The 17626-nt window shown below is 47.4% G+C and overlaps 2 pseudogenes; one reads left to right on the forward strand and one right to left on the reverse strand.

Moving 5' to 3' along the window:
- Window positions 1-11797: 11797 nt before the first annotated feature.
- Window positions 11798-11922, reverse strand: LOC135052634 (5S ribosomal RNA; annotated as a pseudogene).
- Window positions 11923-16474: 4552 nt separating this feature from the next.
- On the forward strand, window positions 16475-16594 carry LOC135051880 (5S ribosomal RNA; annotated as a pseudogene).
- Window positions 16595-17626: the final 1032 nt, after the last annotated feature.

Here is a 17626-nt window from a genome sequence, read left to right on the forward strand (position 1 = left end):
AGGCCCGGCCGGGCCGCGCGCCCCGGCGCCTCCCGCGGTACATACGTCTCCTCACCCTCTCTCCAGCAGTGCCTCCGGCCCTCTTCCTCCATCCCCGCGTATGGCTCTCGGCGGCGTCCTGGTGGCACAGGCTGTGCCGGACGGCCGCGGCAGAGCTGCGGGGGGCGAGGGGGGGGGTCAATGTGCAGGGGAATATGAGCCCAGGACAGCGGGTAGCGGCTCCCGCTGTCCCCGGGACAATACAGGACCCCAGCCTACCCTCCTCCAGCGAGGGGTCTAGCACACCCCAGGTTGTTTTAAATAACGTGGGGCCATTTGGGCCTAGTGTGGCTGGGGCGGGGGACGTGGCAGCGGCTGCCGCCACACCCGCCCCGGCGGCAATCACATGGCAGGGTTTCCCCCCGGCCTCGGGGGCCTGCTCGGGCGCCCCCTGGTCGTCAGCTGCCCCGCCGCCATTAACGGCGCCCCCGCTTACAGGGTTCCAAACTCCTCCCCACGCCCTTCCCGGTCCTTTTCAGTTCGGGTCCACGCAGGCGTCCGTCTCGGCGGCTTATATTACGCCCGGCGGGGCGCTTGCGGTAGCAGCGCAGCAAGGCTTCGCGGGGAGCCAGTCCTTCCCCGGGGGTTTTGCGTGGCCTCCGGCTCCAGCATTCCCCTTAGCCGCCAGCATGCCTTCCATGGGTTTCATGACGGTGTCCGGCACACAGTTTTCCCCGCACGGGGCCAGCGCGGGCGCCGGCGTGCAGTCCACGTGGTCGGTCGGTGGCCCCCGAGTCGCGGTGCCCTTGCCGGCCTTTGCGGGCCTGCAGTCAGGACAGGCACCGGGCGGTGGGTATCAGGTGGCACAGAGTTGGCCCCCTCTCCCGGCGCCCCCTCAGTTCCTTCCGGCGTCATACGGATGGGCGGGGGCAGGCGTCTGCCCGCCGCATACGGCGTGGCGGCCGTCTTACCCCGCGAGTTTTGGTGCAGTGAGCGGGTCGGCCTTTACGCAGTCGATCGGGTACACCTCGGCGGGGGCCCCCTCCCTGCAGCTGCCGGGCGGCCATCCGCCGCGGAGCGGAGGGGCGGTCCCTCCGCCTCCGCAATTGCGGCCAAGTGTTAATGATGTTCTGGTTCCCCCTGTGCCTGTTGTCCCCTCTTTTTCTCCCTCACAGGTCCCGTCTAGTTCAGGGGCTACGCCCGTCATGAGGCGAAGATCGCGGACGAGCGCGACTGCGAACGTGGAGGTACGGCCATCAGCGGAGGCGGGTGCAGCGGACGACGCGGTTCCGGGTCCTTCGAACTCCGGTGAGCTAAACATTCCTTTACACGTTTCAACTTGTAGTTCCTCGTCTTCTAGCAGCGTATCATCCGGCTCTCCGCGGCGCCCGCGTAAATTAGCTAGGCTCATCGCGCGGCGAATGGCTAAGGAGGCGCATAAGGCGGCCGCTCCTGCGCAGGTGGTCCCCTCTGACCCTCCCCGTTACGGCGAGATGGTACATTGCGCCAACACGGCAGTTACAAGGGGGGTTCGCAAGCGCATGCGGGAAAAGATTCGTAAGGGGAAGTATGTAGACATATTCACCCTTACGGAGGAAATGCGGCAAGGTTTTGAAGCAGCCAAGAAGCCGGGCGGTATTGGCGAAAATGCGTTTCGCAATTTTCACCAGTGGCTGCGTGGTTTTTTGGTGTTCATGGCTTGCTACACGGAATCGCGTCCCTCGGAGTATGCCAACTTGGTGAAATATTTGTTTTTAGTACACGATATGTACTTAAAATCCAAGGGTTCCGCGTGGCGGGATTACGACGAGAAGTTTCGTCGCAATCAGGATGGCAACCCCATCCTGCCCGCGGGTTTTAAGGATGTTGAGGTGTGGTTGGAGGTTACGCAGCAGGTCAAACCCACCCCGGACGTCACGGCCAAGAAGCCCGGGGCGGCCGGGGCGGCGTCTTCCCGATTGACGGGGAAAGGCAAATGTTTCGCCTACAACGACGGCAAATGCGTCAAAGGAACGAGTTGTCGTTTTCGCCACTCATGTAGGTTGTGCGGAGCTAGTCACCCGGCCAAGGAATGCACCGCGGCAACAGGCAGTAAGCCTGCCGCTTCCACCGAGGCCGGTGGAGTTGGCAAGTAAGGCCTTCTCCCCGATTATAGTTCCCGAGTTGCAGCGCTGGCTTGCTTTGTACCCCGATGAGTCGGCAGCATCGTTTCTCTTGGAGGGCTTCCAGCACGGTTTTCGCTTGCCAATTCCGGATTCGGTGTATGTGGTTGCACGCCAGAATTTGAGATCGGCTCGTGAATTCCCGCAGGAAATCCGGCGGAAGGTTGACGGGGAGATTGGGCTGGGGCGCATGGCTGGGCCCTACGCCTTTTCCCCGTTGCCCTCCTTGTGCATTTCCCCAGTAGGGGTAGTGCCCAAGAAGGCCATAGGCAAGTTTCGTTTGATACAGCACTTGTCGCACCCGCCGGGGTTGTCGGTCAACGACGCTATCCCGGAAGCCCAGTGCAGAGTTCGATATCAGTCGTTTGACGACGCGCTGCGCTTAGTGCGGGATGGTGGTCCGGGGAGTCTGTTGGCAAAATTGGACGTGGAGTCGGCCTTTCGGCTACTCCCGCTACACCCAGATTCCCTGCGGTTTCTGGGTTTCAAAATAGGGGGCGAATTCTACGTCGATCGGTGTCTCCCCATGGGTTGCTCTGTCTCCTGCGCCTACTTTGAGTGCTTTAGCACATTTTTACACTGGTGCGTCCAGACCGCTTCCGGGCAACTGGGGGTGGCTCACTACCTGGATGACTTTCTCTTTGTAGGGCCCGGGGACAGTTCGGTCTGTGGGGACATTCTCTCGGTGGCCAGGTCGTTATTCTGCGCTTTAGGGGTACCGGTTGCGCAGGATAAGTGCGAGGGTCCTTGCACTTGTCTTAGCTATTTAGGTATCGAAATTGACACGGTAGGGGGGTGCTGTCGCTTGCCCGAGGATAAGGTGCAGAAACTATTGGGTTTGATTACAGACTGTTTAGGAAAACGCAGGGTTAGGCTTAAGCAGGTGCAGTCCTTGCTTGGTTCTCTCAATTTTGCGTGTCGGATTATCCCCATGGGTAGGATTTTCTTTCGCAAACTCGAGCGGGCCACCGCGGGGACGGTTCGACAGAATCACTCCGTGTACCTTTCCCGCGAGATCAAGGATGATTTGCGGATTTGGGTCTCGTTCCTGGTGTCCTTCAACAGGGAAGTTTTGTGGCCCGCTCCTTGTTGTTCCAGTAAGCAGCTGCAATTGTTCACGGATGCTTCAGGCAGTCGAGGGTTCGGCGCGTTCTTCGCTGGTGCATGGTGCGCTGCGGCCTGGCCGGCATCTTGGGTAACGCGTGGGTTTACCAAGAACCTGCTTCTGCTGGAATTGTTCCCGATCTTAGTGGCGCTTGAGTTATGGGCCGGACGGTTCGCAAATAGGGACATTTTGTTTCTTTGCGACAACTTGGGGGTAGTGCATGCGATTAATAATCAGCGTTCCTCCTCTCCGCAGGCGCTGCGACTGCTAAGGCATTTAGTGTTGGTTTGTTTGCAGCGTAATATTAATTTTAGGGCTCGCCACGTCCCTGGAGTTGACAATGGAATTGCGGATGCATTGTCCCGGTTCCAGTTTGACAAATTCAGGGCGTTGGTTCCGGGAGCGGAGGCAGAGGGGTTACAGTGCCCACCTTCTGTCTGGCAGATGGTCGAAGCGGTTTAACGGCGTTGGCCAGGTGTGCACTGGCTCCCTCCACGCTACGAGCGTATGATGCTGCATGGCGGGATTGGTCAGCCTTTCAGAGTAGGTACGGGGTAGCAGGTGAGTCCTCGGCCGACGCCCTGTTGACCTTTGTTTGGGAGCATTACCAAAACGGTAGGTCAAAAGCGGCCATGGCTACTGCCCTTGCGGGCATCACCTTTCACTCGCGACTCCATGGGACGACGGACCCCACGGGGTCGTTTGTCCTTTCCAGAGCGCTGAAAGGTTGGGCTAGGTTGCACCCGGCGCCTGCGGATTCACGTAGGCCTATAACGTTGCAGCTGCTAGCGGAATTGCTGCGTGTGCTACCTCAGATTGCGTCCTCGGAATTTGAGGTGGCATTGTTTAGTAGCGCGTATGCCCTGGCCTTTTTCGGGGCTTTTCGGGTGAGCGAGTTAGTGGCGAGCAGCAAGGCGTCCCGGGAATCGGGTCTGCTCTACGAGAATGTGCGCTTGCAGGAGGGCCTGTTGCTCTGTAGGATTGTGCGATCCAAGACAGATCAAACAGGTCGGGGTCGCTGGTTGTCCTTGGAGGCTCAGGGAGGTATGGGCGTTTGCCCGCTGCGGTTGACGCAAGAGTATGTGCGGTTAAGACCTCCGGGGGGCAGCCAGTTGCTGGTGCACGCGCAGTTGGACCCTCTGACAAAGTTTCAGTTCTCATCGGTGTTCAAGAAATGTTTGACGGCGTTGGGCTTGCAGGAGGCGGACTTCGGTACTCATTCCTTTCGGATTGGGGCGGCTACCCATGCGGCGGCCGCTGGTTCATCACCGGCGGCTATTCGGGAGTTGGGTCGCTGGAAGTCGGCCTCCTATAAGTCCTATGTCCGTATAGATAAGTTATAAGTGCGCCTGTTGCGCTAACCCAAAAACGTGTTTACTCGTCGGTTTTTGAACGCTTACCGTTCAGGAATCGAGGGTGTGAAGCGAATTTTTACAATTTTTCCTCCGAGGGGGCCTAATTTCAATTGGCTGTTCTATCAAAGTTTTCTCCTTCACTTGGGTTTAATTGGTTACGTTGTGTTTAAGTTACAGATTATGTGCATAATCTGACATTAGGATATTTTCTTTTACAGCTGTCATCAATTTTGGAGACCACATATGGATGGTTGGTCATTCCTATGTTTTTTGGGCGGAGAAACATCCCATGGCATCTAGGGCGACTGAGATTTTTGGGTCCAGGCAATTTAGATGGTTAGGTGTTAGGGGCATGTTATGGGGTGATTTGTTGCGCGTCCTTTTTTCTCGGGAGCGCCGCTGGGGTCGCCCCAGTTGTATTATCATTCATCTGGGTGGTAATGATCTGGGCCGAGTTAAAGGCATAGACTTGATTTTGTCTATAAAGGCGGATGTGGTGGCGATACGTTGTCACTGGCCTGGGGTATGCATTGTCTGGTCGGAAATGGTGCCCCGTTTCCATTGGCGTGGTGCGGTGCGTTTCTCGGCACTGGAGAAAGCACGCAAAAAGGTGAACTCGACGGTGTCTCTTTTTGTCAAGGCCATAGGCGGAGTGGCAATTAAGCATCCTCTGCTGGTGCTGCGGAACAGGCAGTTCTATAGAGACGATGGGGTTCACCTTTCTCCGGAAGGAGTGCAGTTTTTTCTGGAGGATATTTTCGGTCTTTTTCGTTAGAGCTAGTTAGTTTCTTATTTGGTTAATGTTGTGGTTGCGGATGGCGGTGGCGGTTTGGTAAACCTTGGTGGCGGGAAATCGCTGCCAACCAGCTGTCACACAGGCATAAGTGGTCATTGTGGGGCTCCCTCTTTAGAAGGACGGCAGGTGTGTCCTTTTCTTGCAGTTGGACATTTAGACGTTCCCCTGCGGGAACCGAACGTTTGCCAGAGAAAGAGGGGTAAGGCCAGCACAATGCGGGTTATGCGGGAAGGAGGCGGGGTGTGTGTACTCCCCTCCTTGGTTTGGTGGTTTTCATCTAGGTGACGGGTGCTGGTGTTTGGCAGCGGTTTTCTGTTTGCCATCCTCCAAACTAAAGTTAAATATATATTCAATTCAATTCTAATTTGGCCTCAATTATTAGTTTAAAGAGTTGGTCAGCGATTAATAAACATCGTCTGACCTTTAACTCCAGCTACTGTGTCCGTGTCTTTATTTCAGTGTGTGGTGTGGTTTTATTTAGTGATAAGCTAGCTTAAATAAAAGGTTATGTAATCACAATAAAGTTATGAGCGGCTTAGATAAGCTGAAGGCTGCATAAGCCTGAGGCCATATAAGCGATCAACTTTTTGTGATTGGTTGTTAAATGACTAAGCAGTTGCTAGGCAGATCAGTTTTCCCGGTTGGTTTTTCCTATTGGATTAGAGGGTTGTGCATCAAGATGAAGAGGAGGGTCTTAGGTTAGTATATAGGGGGTGGCCATTTTGCTAGACTTCCTCTTGCCATTCAGTTTTTGCCCGCGCGCCCTCCCAGAATGCGTCTAGGTTTTTTGTTCTTGCTGTGGGCTATTGAAAGCCAGATTGGCGGGAAATCGCTGCCAACCAGCTGTCACACAGGCATAAGTGGTCATTGTGGGGCTCCCTCTTTAGAAGGACGGCAGGTGTGTCCTTTTCTTGCAGTTGGACATTTAGACGTTCCCCTGCGGGAACCGAACGTTTGCCAGAGAAAGAGGGGTAAGGCCAGCACAATGCGGGTTATGCGGGAAGGAGGCGGGGTATGTGTACTCCCCTCCTTGGTTTGGTGGTTTTCATCTAGGTGACGGGTGCTGGTGTTTGGCAGCGGTTTTCTGTTTGCCATCCTCCAAACTAAAGTTAAATATATATTCAATTCAATTCTAATTTGGCCTCAATTATTAGTTTAAAGAGTTGGTCAGCGATTAATAAACATCGTCTGACCTTTAACTCCAGCTACTGTGTCCGTGTCTTTATTTCAGTGTGTGGTGTGGTTTTATTTAGTGATAAGCTAGCTTAAATAAAAGGTTATGTAATCACAATAAAGTTATGAGCGGCTTATAGTAATTCTGTATTCTTTTATTGGATATAGTGCAATATTGGATTGGTGTCTACGGACGTTTAAATCATATAAATGTGATCAGTACTAGGGAAAACTTTCCTCCGATTCTAAGAGGATTCCTATAGCAACGGCAAATGCCGAGAGGAACGGAACAGTGATGTCAGCTACGGTCACGTGATATGCTCCAGTGAATGGGCCGTGTCTGCATAATGTATTGAACACCACCTTCCAATGGAATGGGAGGGAGACTACGTTGACAGCGGCTGCACGTCACGAGAACAGACATCCTGCGTCCGTACTGGAGCGTGATGACGGAAGCCAACGATCATGTGACCGCGGTCACGTGACCGCAAGAGGGACCTGACGATTGGAGTTACCATGGCAGCGGTACGCACAGAGGAGGACTTGGTCTCAGCACGCAAAGATAACGGACATATAGGTGATTAATGTATAGGGATCAGCCGTGCTGGGACCAATAGGATTCGGAGGGGAGGGATATAATTGGGGCCATTGGAGCCAGTGAGACATTCCATTTTGGCAGCAGACCTTGAGAAAGACCCGAGGCGGGTCGGAACGCGTGGGTACCTTGCCTGTTTACCCCCTACATGCTGACACTGATGTCTATGGACTGAGCCTACGCCTGGATAAAACTGAGACCGGGAGATCCCCTTGCTGCAGCTGGGAGGAATTACCTGGATTCACATGCGCTTTAGAACTGACGCAAATCAGTTCACCAGGAATCGGTAATCAGCCATTGCTTCTGTTTTTCTCATGAGGGTGGATTCATTTCTGTGAATGTCTTTTGTCCATTGTGACACATGTTGTGTCAATATACCAGCATCTTCCATATTGGAATTATAATATTGTGTTTTTTTTAGAAAGTTGATGACATTAAATACTTGTTTTTATGGTATTACACTATTCTTTGCATTCTCCTCTTTTTCCGGTCACCCATTGATATGAGTGCTCCTAATTAGGAGAAATCAACGGAAAGTAAGAGGTGGATTTGCTCCATTACAAACGGGGCAGGCGCTGGTGAAGTAGTATCTTTTCTTTTATTTTCACTATTTATCTTTTGGGGTTGGAAAAGCCCCTTCTTAAGATACTGCACTGACTAGTCGCCTCTGCGCACTGTTGGGTACTGTCTTTTTCTATTCAAACGTTACTTGTCTTTTCCATTCAGTCAGTTCCTGTAGTGCTGCAACCATGTTTAATTACAGAGAAAATAGGAAAACTGTCTTAGAGAAAGTTTTCAAGGAGGATGGGGAATATACCCCTGTGGTGGACGAGGATTTAGAAAGCGTAATGAGAAAATTGGAGAACGTAATGTTAAGGGAAAATAGAATCTGGTGGGAGACGGTGACTTTGGAGAAGTACGTCTCTCACCAGATGATTCCTAAGGGACTCCTCATTGCAAAAACTGCTTCCTTCACTACTGCGAGTGACAGTTTCAAAAGCAAGTGGGAAACCATACTGAGAGACTGTTCATTCAACCTAATGACTCTCATTATTCAAGATAGAAGAGAGGAAATGGGTAAATTAGAAGAGGAGATCAAAACCTATAGAGAGTGGACTATACCCTTTATTGATACAAAGGAATATAAAGATTTGGAGAAAAGGGTAGAAATTAATATTGGAAAAAATGAGAAAATTATAGTGGATCGTAAGATAAAAAAATTCAATAGAGATAAAATACAGTTAAAAGAAACTGAAAATGAAGAAAATAGGTAAATAAATGCAAATAGAGGGAATACTACACAGATCCCCACATTAAAGAAGAAGCAACCAGTTAAAAAGAAACCCACCACATTAGAATATGGGAGAGATGAAGAAGGTCAAGGAAAAAAGAATGAGACACCACAATGGAGATATAGAGAAAGGACACCACCATATGTGGAAAGAAATTACAGTGTAGCAGATGATTATGTAAATAGAAGAGAAGACAAACACAATTCGACATTACATAGAAAAGAACCCTATCCACAATGGAAACATAGAAATGTGAATGACAGAGGTAGATTTGTACAAGAGACTCCTAGACAAGAAATAGGAATACGAAACAGATTCCACACCCTTCAAAATGAGGGAAACCAGGTCCGTTCTTCTTTTTTAGAGAGGAGCAGGGACAGAAACTGGTACAGATAACAACTAATAAGAAACGGGGCAAAAGGGGAGGTGGCCCAAAAAGAACTATAAAAGACCATCTACGGAGAAAAATATACAAGAAGAAAAAAAGAACAAAGAATAGAAGGGAAAAGGGTGAAAAAGAGAAGGAGGAAGTATTGGAGAAAGGCAAAGTGAAAATCTTTAACCTAAGCTCCCACCTCCTCACAAAAGGAGAGATTGCTGTGCTTGAGAGGGGCTTAAAATTTGCCCCTTCCAACACTATAAACAAAGTCTCCACCTTTGTTGATTTGCAAAAATACATCAGAAAGCTAACTGTAAAGAAATTCTTTCTGAGTAAGGAAACAGGCGCACCTGAAATAACAGAACAGGTAGATTCAACTCCCTTTAAGCCTAAGTCAATTTTTTATCCTTCGTATATAAAGGGCAACTTTTTGGAAACATTCTACACCCTAGTACATGATGATTTGAATAAAATCGAGATAAAAAACAAAAAAATCCAATTTAACATATAAGGGGAGACAAGCCCTCAAGAATCTGAGAGACCTCTCAGATATAATCATCAAACCCACCGATAAAGGTGGGGGGTTAGTCCTAATGGATAAGGAAAAATACGAGGCTGAAGTAATGCGCCAGTTGGATGATAGGACCACTTATCATAAGTTACGCTCTGACCCTACAGACAACATTATGGATAAAATGAAACTTTTCATAGACAAATATAGGATGAAGAACGTCATCAGTGAAAAGGAACAAAAATTCCTTATCAATCAAGAACCTGTCATCCCGGTGCTATATGTGCTCCCCAAGGTCCATAAAGACCTCAATAATCCTCCGGGGAGACCTATAGTATCCGGGATTGATTCTGTGACAGCGGGGTTATCGGAATTCATCGATTACCACCTCCAACCTTTGGTCCTCTTGAACAAATCACACCTGAAGGACACCTCGGATGTATTAAGATTGTTGGAGGGGGTCGAATGGAAGGAGGATTATACGCTGGTGACGGCCGACGTACGGTCTCTATACACCATCATAGACCACAAAGATGGTATAAAAGCAATACAAAAGTATTTACAGGAAAGTACACTAAACGAAGGGATGCAAGAGTTCATCACAGAGGGCGTGATGTTCACACTCCAAAATAATTACTTTGCCTTTAAGGACGATTTCTATTTACAAAAAGTCGGGACCGCCATGGGTACCAAGTTCGCCCCGAGCTATGCCAACATCTTCATGGGGTGTTGGGAAACAGAATATGTCTGGAATGGCCATCAGTTCGGGGCGAGCTTGGTGTCCTGGTCCAGATTCATAGACGACGTCCTCTTTATATGGCAAGGAGATGAAACGTCCTTGCACGACTTCTGTATGTACCTGAACCAGAATCTGTTGAATATTGAGCTTACATTTACTAAAAGTAAGGAAAGTATACATTTCTTGGATCTAACTATATATGTTGAGGGAAACCGCATTCATACAAAGAATTATGTGAAACCTACGGATTCACTTAGCTATATCAACGCCAGTAGTTGCCATCACCCAAACTGGCTGCAAACCATACCGGTAGGGCAATTGAAGAGGGTAAGGAGAAATTGCTCCACTAGGGAAGTGTATTCTGAACAAGCAAGGGAAATGCAAACAAAGTTTGTGTCATGCGGATATAAAATGGAGGCAGTGGCAGAAGCCGCTAGGGAAGTTAATGAGATCGATAGAAATCTCCTTCTGAAGAAAAAATCGGAATCACAACCAAATGAGAATCAGGGAGACTTCCAGTGGGCTTTTGTAACTACCTTCAACGATAAATCCAAATCCATTGAAAAAATATTTAACAAACACTGGGGGATCTTACAGAAGGACCCTATTTTGGGCCCACAGCTTCCCCAGCAAATAAAATGTGTATACAGAAAAGCACCTAATCTGGGTAACAGCCTTGTCCGTAGTGCATTACCCCCAACTGCACGACCAGGAATCAAGACTCAAGGATTCCACCGGTGTATGAATTGCATTGCATGTAGAGAAGTGAAAGATCAAAGTAAAACGAGTGAAGTTTCCATTAATGGAAAAAGATCTGAGATCAAGGACTTCATCACATGCAACACAAAAAATGTTGTATACGCGATAGAATGTGACTGCAATTTATTCTACATTGGGAGGACCTCGAGGCCCTTAAAAGTGCGATGGGGGGAGCATTTAAGAAATATCAGACGAGGGCTAGAGACACATGCCCTCTCTGATCATTTCAAAAAACAACATGAATGCTCCACCAGGGCAATAAAGAGATTTATAGGCCTAAAATGGGTAAAGGGACACTGGCGAAGGCGAGATTTAGCGCAACAACTGGCTAAAACTGAGATGAGAACGATTTACGATCTGGGCACCCTTCAGCCAGGGGGCCTGAACCTGGAGTTTGAAATAAAATGGTTCCTTTAAATTTCTTACTTCTTCCACTCTTTATATATCTATAATAATATATAAAAAAAATATAGTGTTTAATCCTACTAATGGTGAAGGGTCCTTTCCTTTGTAAAAGCTGAATTTAAATACTATTTTGCTATAATTGTATGCTAATAGTAATTCTGTATTCTTTTATTGGATATAGTGCAATATTGGATTGGTGTCTACGGACGTTTAAATCATATAAATGTGATCAGTACTAGGGAAAACTTTCCTCCGATTCTAAGAGGATTCCTATAGCAACGGCAAATGCCGAGAGGAACGGAACAGTGATGTCAGCTACGGTCACGTGATATGCTCCAGTGAATGGGCCGTGTCTGCATAATGTATTGAACACCACCTTCCAATGGAATGGGAGGGAGACTACGTTGACAGCGGCTGCACGTCACGAGAACAGACATCCTGCGTCCGTACTGGAGCGTGATGACGGAAGCCAACGATCATGTGACCGCGGTCACGTGACAAACAGAACAGGCGGAGAAGGCCTCAATTGGGGGACACAGCGCCTCACTTGATACAACACCCAGTATTCCCACACCGTCTCCAAGTGTGGTACTGACTAGGCCCAACACTGCTTAATTACCAAGATCAGACGGGATCGGATGGATTCCAGTGTGGTGTGGTGTGGTTGTATCAATCTCAGACGTGTCCATAAACCATTGTCCCAATGTGTCCTTGTCACCAGTCATATCCTAGCAAAAACTTCAAAACAGTACGTATATACTCCTGAGCCAGATACAGAAAATAGACCTGTAAACGCTGCAAGGGCAAACCAGTACAGGATGATTAAACAATTTATGCAAAAAGTGTACCAAAAACCAAAACTGTTCTTACTCAGAAAAGGATGCCCATTAGAATGCATACCTTGGTGTGTGCCCTGTACAACAGCCAGTGGTAGTGACGCTGACGTTCTAATATAAATAGATATGCTATTACCAAGAAAAAAAACCACAAAAAAAACATGTTTTAATTTTTTTTTATTAGTTTCACCCACCAAAGTGTGGCGGATTGAAAATGACGAATTTACTGTCTAAAAGCACTGTTGTCGAATTTTCAAACTTCAATTGAATATACTGACGTGACGATTGGAGTTACCATGGCAGCGGTACGCACAGAGGAGGACTTGGTCTCAGCACGCAAAGATCACGGACATATAGGTGATTAATGTATAGGGATCAGCCGTGCTGGGACCAATAGGATTCGGAGGGGAGGGATATAATTGGGGCCATTGGAGCCAGTGAGACATTCCATTTTGGCAGCAGACCTTGAGAAAGACCCGAGGCGGGTCGGAACGCGTGGGTACCTTGCCTGTTTACCCCCTACATGCTGACACTGATGTCTATGGACTGAGCCTACGCCTGGATAAAACTGAGACCGGGAGATCCCCTTGCTGCAGCTGGGAGGAATTACCTGGATTCACATGCGCTTTAGAACTGACGCAAATCAGTTCACCAGGAATCGGTAATCAGCCATTGCTTCTGTTTTTCTCATGAGGGTGGATTCATTTCTGTGAATGTCTTTTGTCCATTGTGACACATGTTGTGTCAATATACCAGCATCTCCCATATTGGAATTATAATATTGTGTTTTTTTTAGAAAGTTGATGACATTAAATACTTGTTTTTATGGTATTACACTATTCTTTGCATTCTCCTCTTTTTCTGGTCACCCATTGATATGAGTGCTCCTAATTAGGAGAAATCAACGGAAAGTAAGAGGTGGATTTGCTCCATTACAAACGGGGCAGGCGCTGGTGAAGTAGTATTTTTTCTTTTATTTTCACTTGAGCAGAAGGATGCCCATTGCAGGCTTTTGTTCTCCACTGCTGATTCTGAAGAAGCATATGCGCAGATCTGATGCCTGAGGTTGTCATTGGCAACCGCAGGATACAGTGTAGTTGCCATGAACTGTCAGTTTTGGTCCTTAGCCACCTGAACAATCTAGAATCTACACCAGTGATGTGCTGTCTGGGGTGGCAGTGCCTCCCCTGTCATGAATGAATAAAAATAATACACAGAAGATACTTATGACACATATTCTGTGTCAAGTAACTTCTTTATATTATGCTAATCAATTCAATACTTTAAGGGGTACATTTACTAAGCAGTGATAAGAGCGGAGAAGTGAGTCAGTGGAGATATTTCCCCATCAACCAATCAGCAGCTCTCTATCATTTTATAGTATGCAAATTATAGATGTTACTTCAGTGCTGATTGGTTGATGGGGCTACTTCTCCGCTGGCTCACTTCTCCGCTCTTATCACTGCTTAGTAAATGTACCCCTTTGATGGTTTAGGAGGCACCGACGGCAGCACCTCCCGTTGACAATGGGAACGGGATAAAGTGGGGGGCGGAGCCAAGCACTGAACTGTAAAAGCTCATTAAAATATAAGGGAGTGCGGTACTTATACAAGTGCCTGATTTCTGGCCACATCAAAACACGCCCCTGTCAGTGAGGTAGATGTGATTGGACAGCAGAACCAGTGCTGGATCCGCTGTCCAATCACACATACACGACAGGGGGAAGCGGCGGCGAGACCGGGCGGTTACTAATTTTGGCGCTGTTGCGGGTCACTACAGCAGCAGCAGAGCCGGAGGTGGCGGGAAGCCCAGAGCTGGAGTGTATGCGGCAGCGGACAGTGCTCTTTCCTCTTCTTCTTCCTCCTCCAGCCTCCCAGCCAGCAGCAGTGGCAGTATCTCCAGCGCCTACGCTATCCTGGACCGGGGGCCCAGCATAGGGCATGTCTGCCCAGAACCACCCAGGTGAAAGTGGGGGGCAGCTGGGCTGGGTGGGACGTGACTGGGCAGTCCACCCCCAGATCACCTGGGCTGCAGGGAGGTGCAATATTGCATTGATATAGATTTTTTTATCTGTTCCTCCCCATTCATTGACCTCACAGCATTCAATGTCAAACAAGAAAAATATTACGCAGAACAGTTTTGAGAAAAAAAAATCTAAACAAATCAAACTTTATCTATATACCATACTCCCAACAATGCCCTAGGGCCAACTTAGCTTTGCAGCGGTACACACTATAAGGGGGATCCACAACCCTATCCCATAAAATAGCTTTAAATGGCAATGTGCATCAGTGACTCAAAGCACCCAACATACAGTACTTCAAATCCCCCCCTCCAATCAGGACAAACATGCTTTGCTTCAAATTGGGATATCTTGCCAATTAAATACTGTATGCTATTCCATATAACTCTGCTGCACCTGAAGTGAAGCACTCATATTTCATATGTCTTACTTTTACCCAAATGGCTAAAAGCAATTATGTGAAAAATCCTGGAACAAAATGTACTGTTCTTTTGCTATCAATGCCTCTTTTATAAATCAAGGTATTTATTGTAATGTGCAACAGTACTTATCATTCTAAAAAAAAAAAAAAAAAGTTATTATAGATGTAATTATCTATGTAGCCAACACATAATACAATTGGTAAATGTGGGCTGGCAAAATATGTGTTAAATTAGAAAACAGTACGAAGCATCTCTCTATTTTATATATATATATATATATATATATATCAGTTCATTAAACTGAATCATTACATCAGCGTTAAACTGCACTGACGAAAACCCCATAGGATGAGATTACTACAAACAATATGTCTTAGATTTCCTCTGCGCAGACTGTCATTTTCCCGGGTCACTAACTTCTGTTGAGTTTTTAAGCCAAGGGAATTGCCATGATCATGGCCCATATTTCTGATATCCGTATTTTGTGAAGTTTCCCCCCCGCTGTGCCCATAATACACTAATGGAAAATGTCTCCTAATCTAAGCACCGCAAAATGTGTCTGTCTATTACTATTTTCAGGATTCTCTTTACAGACTGTTTAACTCACAGCCATTTCCCAAAGTCACATCTCATTCTCATGCTGCTCGCAATTCTGCTCTTGCCAAGCCCAATGAAGTGCTAAAATTTCATTCTGTTTCACACATGTTTTTTTTTCCCACTACCAAAAAATTAGCCTGCAAATGATGTTCCTGTGTTGTAATATCCCTTGCGCTATACGGCACCGTGGTAGGGAGCTGGTACTTAAGACGGTGATCCTGATTCAGTGATCTGATAAACTGTCATGTATCACTATCTCAGTGTAATATCATGGGACACAAAGCCTCTAATAGCTGCTTCACAGTTTACTGAAAGCAGTCCATTTCATTTCTAGAATTAATGGCGTGAAGGTATAGTACAGTATATCTTTCAGTATCTTATTTCTGAAAAACACTATGGGGTATATGCAATTGCGGTCGAATTCCCGAAATTGTCGAATTTCGGGACTTTTTCGCCAAAAAAAAAAAATCGACAATGCAATTCAGTACTTTCCGTCAAAAAAACGGACTATCAAAATTCGACTTTTTGAAATTCGACTTTTGTCAAATTCGACTTTTCTGCAATGATACAAGTGCTGCAATTCGACCAAAGTATATTCAATTGAAGTTTGAAAATTCGACAACAGTGCTTTTAGACAGTAAATTCGTCATTTTCAATCCGCCACACTTTGGTGGGTGAAACTAATAAAAAAAAATTAAAACATGTTTTTTTTGTGGTTTTTTTTCTTGGTAATAGCATATCTATTTATATTAGAACGTCAGCGTCACTACCACTGGCTGTTGTACAGGGCACACACCAAGGTATGCATTCTAATGGGCATCCTTTTCTGAGTAAGAACAGTTTTGGTTTTTGGTACACTTTTTGCATAAATTGTTTAATCATCCTGTACTGGTTTGCCCTTGCAGCGTTTACAGGTCTATTTTCTGTATCTGGCTCAGGAGTATATACGTACTGTTTTGAAGTTTTTGCTAGGATATGACTGGTGACAAGGACACATTGGGACAATGGTTTATGGACACGTCTGAGATTGATACAACCACACCACACCACACTGGAATCCATCCGATCCCGTCTGATCTTGGTAATTAAGCAGTGTTGGGCCTAGTCAGTACCACACTTGGAGACGGTGTGGGAATAGTTGTATCAAGTGAGGCGCTGTGTCCCCCAATTGAGGCCTTCTCCGCCTGTTCTGTTTGTCGTTCTACTGTCCCATATGTCTCTCCCTTACTGCTTTTTTTATTTTCGAGGTTAACAATTTATCTCTTTGTGACTGTGATGAGTTGCTTTCATGTGTTGACGGGTGACAACGGTTTATTGGGACACTAGCGTATGGGCACCTTTGACATTGATACAATCATACCACACTGGAATCCATCCGATCCCGTCTGATCTTGGCAATTAAGCAGTGTTGGGCCCAGTCAGTACCATGCCTGGAGACGGCATGGGAATACTGGGTGTTGTACCAAGTGACATATCTTGTCCCTCAGGTGATGCTGTGGGGCTGTAGTACTAGGATCATGTCCAGATGTTTTTTCTGTAAGGAATAAACCCCTTTTTTTCTTTTCATCATCAAAACGTGAGTGCTGGTCTTTTTTCTTTTCTTTTGCAAAAGTGAGTGTCTGTATCAATTTCCAGGACCCTGCACCACCATGGCAGTTTAATTTGATTTTTACTGAGTGCTGTCATTCTGCTTTTTTGTATTTATATTAGAAGGGATTAGGTACTTGGTTTGTCTTTTTTGGAGGCACAAGTATTATTTATATATTTTTAAAAATAATATATTTTTTTTTTTAGATGGAATGGTAAAATCCCAGAAAAAAATGGCGTGGGGTCCCCCCTCCAAAGCATAACCAGCCTCGGGCTCTTCGAGCCGGTCCTGGTTCTAAAAATCCGGGGGGGAAATGGACAGGGGATCCCCCGTATTTTTAAAACCAGCACCGGGCTCTGCGCCTGGTGCTGGTGCAAAAAATACGGGGGACAAAAAGAGTAGGGGTCCCCCGTATTTTTTACACCAGCATCGGGCTCCACTAGCTGGACAGATAATGCCACAGCCGGGGGTCACTTTTATACAATGCCCTGCGGCCGTGGCATTAAATATCCAACTAGTCACCCCTGGCCGGGGTACCCTGGGGGAGTGGGGACCCCTTCAATCAAGGGGCCTCCCCCCAGCCACCCAAGGGCCAGGGGTGAAGCCCGAGGCTGTCCCCCCCATCCAAGGGCTGCGGATGGGAGGCTGATAGCCTTGAGGAAAATGACATGAATATTGTTTTTCCCAGTAGTACTACAAGTCCCAGCAAGCCTCCCCTGCAAGCTGGTACTTGGAGAACCACAAGTACCAGCATGCGGGAGAAAAACGGGCCCGCTGGTACCTGTAGTACTACTGGAAAAAAAATACCCAAATAAAAACAGGAGACACACACCGTGACAAGTACAACTTTATTACACACTGCCGACACACACATACTTACCTATGTTGACACGAAGCAGTCGGTCCTCTT

This window comes from Pseudophryne corroboree, chromosome 2 (assembly GCF_028390025.1).
Source record: "Pseudophryne corroboree isolate aPseCor3 chromosome 2, aPseCor3.hap2, whole genome shotgun sequence".
NCBI classification, from domain to species: domain Eukaryota; kingdom Metazoa; phylum Chordata; class Amphibia; order Anura; family Myobatrachidae; genus Pseudophryne; species Pseudophryne corroboree.